Raw genomic sequence first — 10092 nt, forward strand, 5'->3', positions numbered from 1 at the left:
CTGTCTCAGATCCGAAAGCAATAAGGGATTGTTTCTAGAATCGGGTCCTTTCTCGAGGAAAAGTTTCTCTCGAAAGAATTGAGTGGGAGGATGGTGGAGACTTGATGAGGTTATTGAACCGTCACTTCAACTAGTGTGTAGCAGGGCACAGGAAGTTGTTCCTGTGGCACCTACACCAATTGAAGTGGAAGCTTATGATAGTGATCATGAAACTTCGGATCAAGTCACTACCAAACCTCGTGGGATGACAAGGATGCGTACTACTTCAGAGTGGTACGTAATCCTGTCTTGGAAGTCATGTTGCTAGACAACAATGAACCTACGAGCTATGGAGAAGCGATGGTGGGCCCGGATTCCGATAAATGGCTCAAGGCCATAAAACCCGAGAGAGGATCCATGTATGAAAACAAAGTGTAGACTTTGGAAGAACTACTTGATGGTCGTAAGGCTGTTAGGTACATATGGATTTTGAAAGGAAGACAGACAATGATGGTAAGTGTCACCATTGAGAAAGCTCGACTTGTCGTTAAGATGTTTTTCGACAAGTTCAAGGAGTTGACTACGATGAGACTTTCTCACTCGTAGCGATGCTAAGAGTCTGTTGGAATTATATTAGCAATTACTGCATTATTTATGAAATCTTGCAGATAGGATGTCAAAACATTGTTTCCTCGACGATTCTTGAGGAAAGGTTGTATGTGATACAACCGGAAGGTTTTGTCTATCCTGAAATATGCTAATAAGTATGCAAAGCTCCAGCAATCCTTCTGAGGACTGGAGTGAGCATCTCGGAGTTGGAATGTATGCTTTGATGATGATCAAAGATTTTGGGTGTATACAAAGTTTATGAGAAACTTGTATTTCCAAAGAAGTGAGTGGGAGCACTATAGAATTTCTGATGAGTATATGTTGTTGACATATTAATGATCAGAAATGACGTAGAATTTCTGGAAAGCATATAGGGTTATTTGGAAAGTGTTTTCAATGGAAAACCTGGATTAAGCTACTTGAACATTGAGCATCAAGATCTATAAGGATAGATCAAAACGCTTAATAGTACTTTCAAATGAGCACATGCCTTGACGTGATCTTGAAGGTGTTCAAGATGGATCAGTCAAAGAAGGAGTTCTTGCCTGAGTTGTAAGGTATGAAGTTAAGACTTAAAGCTCGACCATGGCAGAATAGAGAGAAAGGAACGAAGGTCGTCCCCTATGCTTAAGACATAGGCTCTACAGTATGCTATGCTGTGTACCGCACCTGAAGTGTGCTTTACCATGAGTCAGTCAAGGGGTACAAGAGTGATCCAAGAATGGATCACAGGACAGCGGTCAAAGTTATCCTTAGTAACTAGTGGACTAAGGAATTTTCTCAATTATGGAGGTGGTAAAAGAGTTCGTCGTAAAGGGTTACGTCGATGCAAGCTTAACACCTATCCGGATAGCTCTGAGTAGAGATACCGGATACGTATAATGGAGCAACAATTTAGAATAGCTCCAAGTAGAACAGTTATTTGGAATAGCTCCAAATAGAACGTGGTAGCTGCATCTAGGAGATGACATAGAGATTTGTAAAGCACACACGGATCTGAAAGGTTCAGACCCGTTGACTATAACCTCTCTCACAAGCATAACATGATCAAACCCAGAACTCATCGAGTGTTAATCACATGGTAAATGTGAACTAGATTATTGACTCTAGTAAACTCTTTGGGTGTTAGTCACATGGGGATGTGACCTTGAGTGTTAATCACATATCGATGTGAACTAGATTATTGACTCTAGTGCAAGTGGGAGACTGTTGGAAATATGCCCTAGAGGCAATAATAAATTGATTATTATTATATTTCCTTGTTCATGATAATCGTTTATTATCCATGCTAGAATTGTATTGATAGGAAACTCAGATACATGTGTGGATACATAGACAACACCATGTCCCTAGTAAGCCTCTAGTTGACTAGCTCGTTAATCAATAGATGGTTACGGTTTCCTGACCATGGACATTGGATGTCGTTGATAACGGGATCACATCATTAGGAGAATGATGTGATGGACAAGACCCAATCCTAAGCCTAGCACAAGATCATGTAGTTCGTATGCTAAAGCTTTTCTAATGTCAAGTATCATTTCCTTAGACCATGAGATTGTGCAACTCCCGGATACCGTAGGAGTGCTTTGGGTGTGCCAAACGTCACAACGTAACTGGGTGGCTATAAAGGTACACTACGGGTATCTCTGAAAGTGTCTGTTGGGTTGGCACGAATCGAGATTGGGATTTGTCACTCCGTGTAAACGGAGAGGTATCTCTGGGCCCACTCGGTAGGACATCATCATAATGTGCACAATGTGACCAAGGGGTTGATCACGGGATGATGTGTTACGGAACGAGTAAAGAGACTTGCCGGTAACGAGATTGAACAAGGTATCGGTATACCGACGATCGAATCTCGGGCAAGTACCATACCGCTAGACAAAGGGAATTGTATACGGGATCGATTGAGTCCTTGACATCGTGGTTCATCCGATGAGATCATCGTGGAACATGTGGGAGCCAACATGGGTATCCAGATCCCGCTGTTGGTTATTGACCGGAGAACATCTCGGTCATGTCTGCATGTCTCCCGAACCCGTAGGGTCTACACACTTAAGGTTCGATGACGCTAGGGTTATAAAGGAAGCTTGTATGTGGTTACCGAATGTTGTTCGGAGTCCCGGATGAGATCCCGGACGTCACGAGGAGTTCCGGAATGGTCCGGAGGTAAAGATTTATATATAGGAAGTCCTGTTTCGGCCATCGGGACAAGTTTCGGGGTCATCGGTATTGTACCGGGACCACCGGAAGGGTCCCGGGGGCCCACCGGGTGGGGCCACCTGCCCCGGGGGGCCACATGGGCTGTAGGGGGTGCGCCTTGGCCTACATGGGCCAAGGGCACCAGCCCCTAGAGGCCCATGCGCCAAGATATAGGAAAAAGGGGAGAGTCCTAAAGGGGGAAGGCACCTCCGAGGTGCCTTGGGGAGGATGGACTCCTCCCCCCCTCTTAGCCGCACCCCTTCCTTGGAGGAAGGGGCAAGGCTGCGCCTCCCCCCTCTCCCCTGCCCCTATATATAGTGGAGGGGAGGGAGGGCATCCATACCTGAGCCCTTGGCGCCTCCCTCCCTCCCGTGACACCTCCTCCTCTCCCGTAGGTGCTTGGCGAAGCCCTGCAGGATTGCCACGCTCCTCCATCACCACCACGCCGTTGTGCTTCTGCTGGATGGAGTCTTCCTCAACCTCTCCCTCTCTCCTTGCTGGATCAAGGCGTGGGAGACATCGTCGAGCTGTACGTGTGTTGAACGCGGAGGTGCCGTCCGTTCGGCACTAGGATCATCGGTGATCTGAATCACGACGAGTACGACTCCATCAACCCCGTTCACTTGAACGCTTCCGCTTAGCGATCTACAAGGGTATGTAGATGCACTCTCCTTCCCCTCGTTGCTAGTCTCTCCATAGATAGATCTTGGTGACACGTAGGAAAATTTTGAATTTCTGCTACGTTCCCCGATGGTGGCATCATGAGCTAGGTCTATTGCGTAGATTCTTTGCACGAGTAGAACACAAAGTAGTTGTGGGCGTCGATATTGTTCAATATGCTTGCCGTTACTAGTCTTATCTTGATTCGGCGGCATCGTGGGATGAAGCGGCCCGGACCAACCTTACACGTACGCTTACGTGAGACCGGTTCCACCGACAAACATGCACTAGTTGCATAAGGTGGCTGGCGGGTGTCTGTCTCTCCCACTTTAGTCGGATCGGATTCGATGAAAAGGGTCCTTATGAAGGGTAAATAGAAATTGGCATATCACGTTGTGGTTCATGCGTAGGTAAGAAACGTTCTTGCTAGAAACCCATAGCAGCCACGTAAAACATGCAAACAACAATTAGAGGACGTCTAACTTGTTTTTGCAGGGTATGCTATGTGATGTGATATGGCCAAAAAGGATGTGATGAATGATATATGTGATGTATGAGATTGATCATGTTCTTGTAATAGGAATCACGACTTGCATGTCGATGAGTATGACAACCGGCAGGAGCCATAGGAGTTGTCTTTATTTATTTGTGACCTGCGTGTCAACTTAAACGTCATGTAATTACTTTACTTTATTGCTAACCGTTAGCCATAGTAGTAGAAGTAATAGTTGGCGAGGCAACTTCATGGAGACACGATGATGGAGATCATGATGATGGAGATCATGGTGTCATGCCGGTGACGATGATGATCATGGAGCCCCGAAGATGGAGATCAAAAGGAGCAAAGTGATGATGGCCATATCATGTCACTATTTGATTGCATGTGATGTTTATCATGTTTATACATATTATTTGCTTAGAACGACGGTAGTAAATAAGATGATCCCTTACAACAATTTCAAGAAGTGTTCTCCCCTAACTGTGCACCGTTGCGACAGTTCGTGTTTCGAAGCACCACATGATGATCGGGTGTTAGATTCTAACGTTCACATACAACGGGTGTAAGACAGATTTACACACGCGAAACACTTAGGGTTAACTTGACGAGCCTAGCATGTACAGACATGGCCTCGGAACACGGAGACCGAAAGGTCGAACATGAGTCGTATAGAAGATACGATCAACATGAAGATGTTCACCGATGATGACTAGTCCGTCTCACGTGATGATCGGACACGGCCTAGTTTGACTCGGATCATGTAATCACTTAGATGACTAGAGGGATGTCTATCTGAGTGGGAGTTCATAAGATGAACTTAATTATCCTGAACATAGTCAAAAGGTTTTTGCAAATTATGTCGTAGCTCACGCTATAGTTCTACTGTTTAGATATGTTCCTAGAGAAAAATTAGTTGAAAGTTGATAGTAGCAATTATGCGGACTAGGTCCGTAAACTGAGGATTGTCCTCATTGCTTCATAGAAGGCTTATGTCCTTAATGCACCGCTCAGTGTGCTGAACCTCGAACGTTGTCTTTGGTTGTTGCGAACATCTGACATACACCTTTTGATAACTACGTGATAGTTCAGTTAAACGGTTTAGAGTTGAGGCACCAAAGACATTTTTGAAACATCGCGAAACATATGAGATGTTTTGAGGGCTGAAATTGGGATTTCAGGCTCGTGCCCATGTCAAGAGGTATAAGACCTCCGATGACTTTCTTAACCTGCAAACTAAGGAGGAAAGCTCAATTGTTGAGCTTGTGCTCAGATTGTCTGAGTACAACAATCATTTGAATCGAGTGGGAGTTGATCTTCCAGATAAGACAGTGATGGTTCTCCAAAGTCATTGCCACCAAGCTGTTAGAGCTTCGTGATGAACTATAACATATCAGGGATAGATATGATGATCCTTGAGGTATTTGTGATGTTTGACACCGTGAAAGTAGAAATCAAGAAGGAGCATCAATTGTTGATGGTTGGTGAAACCACTAGTTTGTCACATCCCTAGTTCTGGCCTGTCCTATGCTTGCTTCCATATGTGCATCATGTTTAAATTCAAATGAAATTTGAATTGAGGAATTTTCAAAAGCCTCAGGAAACCTCTAAAAATAACCAACAATTAAATCTTCTCAAATGTGTCCAAGAAAATGTTCCTGATATTCCATGGAAATATTGGTAAGAGGTAAAATTCAAACCAATATTTTTGGAGTCACAGAGATAATTATTTTGGCCATTTGAATTAATCCAATAACTATTTGCTTTGGATTTATATTTAATATATATTAAATATGACTCCAATAATTCTGGAAGTTTGTGAGTGGCTTTATATATATTTTAGCAAGCCACATAAAATTCTACAGAATTTACTTAAATGATTTAGTTGCTAAACTAAATCAAAACAGATTGAAACAAATAGAAAACAATAATTAAAATAGAAACAGAGCAGGAGGGAGTACCTGTAACTTACCTGGCCTCACTTGTGAAGCCCACCAGAGAGGCCAACCCACCCACGCGGCCCGCTGCGGTGCAGCCCAGCAGAAGCCGGCCCAGCCCACCACTGCAGCCCTCCGTCGTCTTCCTCCCCTCGCCCCGAAGCTGCTGCGTGCTCGCACGCGCACGGCCGCGCGGCCACCTCCTGCTTGCCGACGAGCTTCTGGCCGCGTGGACGACTTCCGCAGGCCGTCCCGATCCCCCTGACCCCCCTCACTCTCCCGTGCACCTCTTTCCTCTCTCCCTGCTTCGCCTCCCTCGCCCCTCTCCCGAAGCAGAGCGCAGCCGTCGACGCCGTTCGCCGTAGCTGCAGCCACCGCCCTTCCCTCGCTCCCCCGACTAGCCCAGAGGCTCCGCCTCGACCCCCTCCTTCCTCCCCACCGACCCACGGCCCTCCGGAAGCCCTGCAACGCCGCCACCATCGCCGTTCCGTCGCCGGCCACCGAAGCTCACCGCCGTCGATTCGCCGCCTCCCCGAGCTCCCCGAGGCCACCGTCGCAACCCCCGTGAGCTCCTCCGTCGTTTCCCCCTCCCCGCTTAGTCGCGCTCGCCCTCTAGTTGTCGTCTCCACTATGGCCGAACCTTCGCCGCCGCCGCACTCGTCGCCGGTGATGCTCCGATGACCATTTGGTCCCGGGCATGCGCCCAACGCGCTCCCCGCATCGCGTGGAGCCTCCGTGGCACTTCGTCGCGCTTGTTTGCGCACCGCAGGCCCATCCCCACTTGCACCCGAGCTTCGGCCACCGCCGAGCTCGTCGCCGGCACCACTCCGGCCACTTCCCGGCCGCGCCACCACCACAGTTGGATGCGGACGAGCGTCCGCATCCCGAAGCTATGCTCCGCGCGCCAAACCGAGCCCTGTGGGCAAAACCCGAGGCTCGCCACCGCGGCTGGCCTCGCCGGCGTCAAGCCGCCGGTGGGGTTGACCCACGTTGACCACGGCGGGACCCTCCCCTGTGTCCATGACAGGTGGGGCCGGCCTGTTAGTTAGGTTAGGATTAGTGTTAACTAAAAATTAGTTAGACTAGTTACACTGACATGCAGGGCCCACAGGTCAGTTTGACCTGGACGGCGTCCGTTGACCTGCTGACGTCATGCCAACGTCATGCTGACGCAATAATTCCTTTCTGGAATTTAAATAAATCTTAAATGATTTAATAATTCCAGAAAATGCCTAAAACTTCTAAAAATCATAGAAAATTAACCGTAACTCCAAATTAAATAAATTATATATGAAAAATTATCAGAAAAATTCAAGGAATCCATCTGTACCATTTTCATGCATGTTAGAACAACTTATAGATGCTGTTTAGCACAAATCATACTAATGGCATTTAAATATCCACATATGGAGTTTGAATTTGAATCTTGGATTCAAACCAACTTCATTTAATCTGGTTTTAGGTGCATTAGCCCAAAACACATTCATATTGCCATGTCATAGCATGCATCATATTGTGCATTGCATTGATTGTGTTTCTTCTGTGTTTGCCGGTGTTGTTCCCCCTCGGTAGACGTTGTATCAACGATGTGATCGTTGACACTGATGAAGACTCAATGCTATCTTTAGAAGTGCCAGGCAAGCAAAACCCCCTTGTTCATTCCGATAAAATCCCACTCTCTCGCTCCTGCTCTTTTTTACTGCATTAGGACAACATCGATTCATCTGTTACTTGCTGCGGTAGCTGAACCCCTTTATCCTTTGCATGACCTGTCATTCCACAGTAAATAGATGAAACCCACTAGCATGAGTAGGAGTTGTTTGAGCCCTGTTGTGCCTACTCATTCATGTTTGTTTGTCATGCCTGCTACTGCTTAGAGTTGAGTCAGGTCTGATTCATCGGGGATGAATCAGAGGTGTGTGAACATGTCCTACTGTGTGTGAGCTAAGTGTGTGAACACGATTTGGTAAAGGTAGCGGTGAGAGGCCATGTAGGAGTACATGGTGGGTTGTCTCATTGCAGCCGTCCTCAGGAACTGAGTTCTGTGTTTGTGATCCATGATTCAGCTACTACCACGCATTGGGCCCGAAACCAATGGACCCTCTCGGCTTCTTGATCACCCTTGTCCTCTGTCCAGGAGTTGCAAGTAGTTTCTGGTGTTTGTAGTATGCTGGAGGCCGTGGACAGCGCTGACCGTAGGGGTGGGCTGTGATGCGGTAGGCACGTGGCACGGTGTACCGGGCGCCCGTTTGGTGTCTTGGGAACCCTGTTCACATCGTTTGGGGCTGTGAGCGAAACTCCGGCCGGATCTCCTCATGGATGGAACCCGAATAGGCGATAAACCTGGACTAGAGACTTAGGTGATTAGGTAGGTCGTGGCCGACACCCACGTTGGGCTTCCGCTTGAAGGTTGCCGAGTACATGTCGTGTAAACGGCGGTAAGTGGTGAGAGCGTGTGTGAAGAAGTACACCCCTGCAGGGTTAACATCATCTATTCGAATAGCCGTGTCCGCGGAAAAGGACTTCTGGGTTGCTTATATCAGTTCATAGACAAGTGAAAGTGGATACTCTAAAATACGCAAGATAAGCGTGAGTGCTATGGATGGCGTTCTCGTAGGGAGACGGGAGCGGATCCATAGTGGTGTATTGATATGGTGAATATGTGGACTCATGTGCGCCACCTCAAAAAAGTTACTCGCAGTCGTAGTTCAGGATAGCCACCGAGTCAAAGCTGGCTTGCTGCAGTTAAACCCCACCATCCCTTTGTTGATAATGATGCATATGTAGATAGTTCTGATGTAAGTCTTGCTGGGTACATTTGTACTCACGTTTGCCTATTTTATGTTTTTGCAGAGAGACTTCAGTCTCACTAATATTTCCGCGTGGTCTTCGACGTTTAGCTTGTTACCTCAGCTACGATCTTGTGCCTCGGCAGGATTTGGTAGATAGTCAGGCTTCTCAGCCTTTTTCATTTATAGATGTCTGTACTCAGACATGATAGCTTCCGCTTGTGCTTGATTTGTATGCTCTGAATGTTGGGTCATGAGACCCATGTTTGTAATATCTCGCTCCTCGGAGCCTATTGAATAGATTACTTGAGTCATAGAGTCATGTTGTGATGCCATGTTGTATTTGCACATATCGAGCATATTGTGTGTATGTTATTGAAATGCTTGGTATGTGTGGGATCTGACCATCTAGTTGTTTATCTTTAGTAGCCTCTCTTACGGGGAAATGTCTCCTAGTGTTTCCACCGAGCCATGGTAGCTTGCTACTGCTCCGGAACACTTAGGCTGGCCGGCATGTGTCCTTCTTCGTTCCTGTGTCTGTCCCTTCGGGGAAATGTCACGCGGTGAATACCGGAGTCCTGTTAGCCCGCTACAGCCCGGTTCACCGGAGTCCTGCTAGCCCAGTGCTACAGCCTGGATTCACTCGCTGATGACCGACACGTTCGATGCTGGGTCATGGATGCCTGTCCCTGTAAGTCTGTGCCGCTTTGGGTTTACGACTAGCCATGTCAGCCCGGGCTCCTTATCATATGGATGCTAGCGACACTGTCATATACGTGTGCCAAAAGGCGCAAACGGTCCCGGGCAAAGGTAAGGCGACACCCGTGGGAATACCGTGCGTGAGGCCGCAAAGTGATATGAGGTGTTACATGCTAGATCGATGTGGCATTGAGTCGGGGTCCTGACATAGTTTCAAGAAGGGCAAGGGCAAGAAGGGATACTTCATGAAACGGCAAATCAGCTGCTGCTCTAGTGAAGAAACCCAAGGTAAAACCCAAACCCGAGACTAAGTGCTTCTGTAATAAGGGGAACAACCACTAGAGCAGAATTACCCTAGATACTTGGTAGATAAGAAGGCTGGCAAGGTCGATAGAAGTATATTGGATATACATTGTGTTAATGTGTACTTTGATAGTACTCCTAGTAGCACCAGGGTATTAGATACCGGTTCGGTTGCTAAGTGTTAGTAACTCGAAACAAAAGGCTACGGAATAAACGGAGACTAGCTAAAGGTGAGCTGACGATATGTGTTGGAAGTTTTTCCAAGCTTGATATGATCAAGCATCGCACGCTCCCTCTACCAAAGAGATTGGTGTTAAACCTAAATAATTGTTATTTGGTGTTTGCGTTGAGCATAGACATGATTGGATTACGTCTATCGCAATACGGTTATTCATTTAAGGAGAATAATGGTTACTCT

The sequence above is a fragment of the Triticum aestivum genome, chromosome 3B (assembly GCF_018294505.1).
Source record: "Triticum aestivum cultivar Chinese Spring chromosome 3B, IWGSC CS RefSeq v2.1, whole genome shotgun sequence".
Classification (NCBI taxonomy): Eukaryota; Viridiplantae; Streptophyta; class Magnoliopsida; order Poales; family Poaceae; genus Triticum; species Triticum aestivum.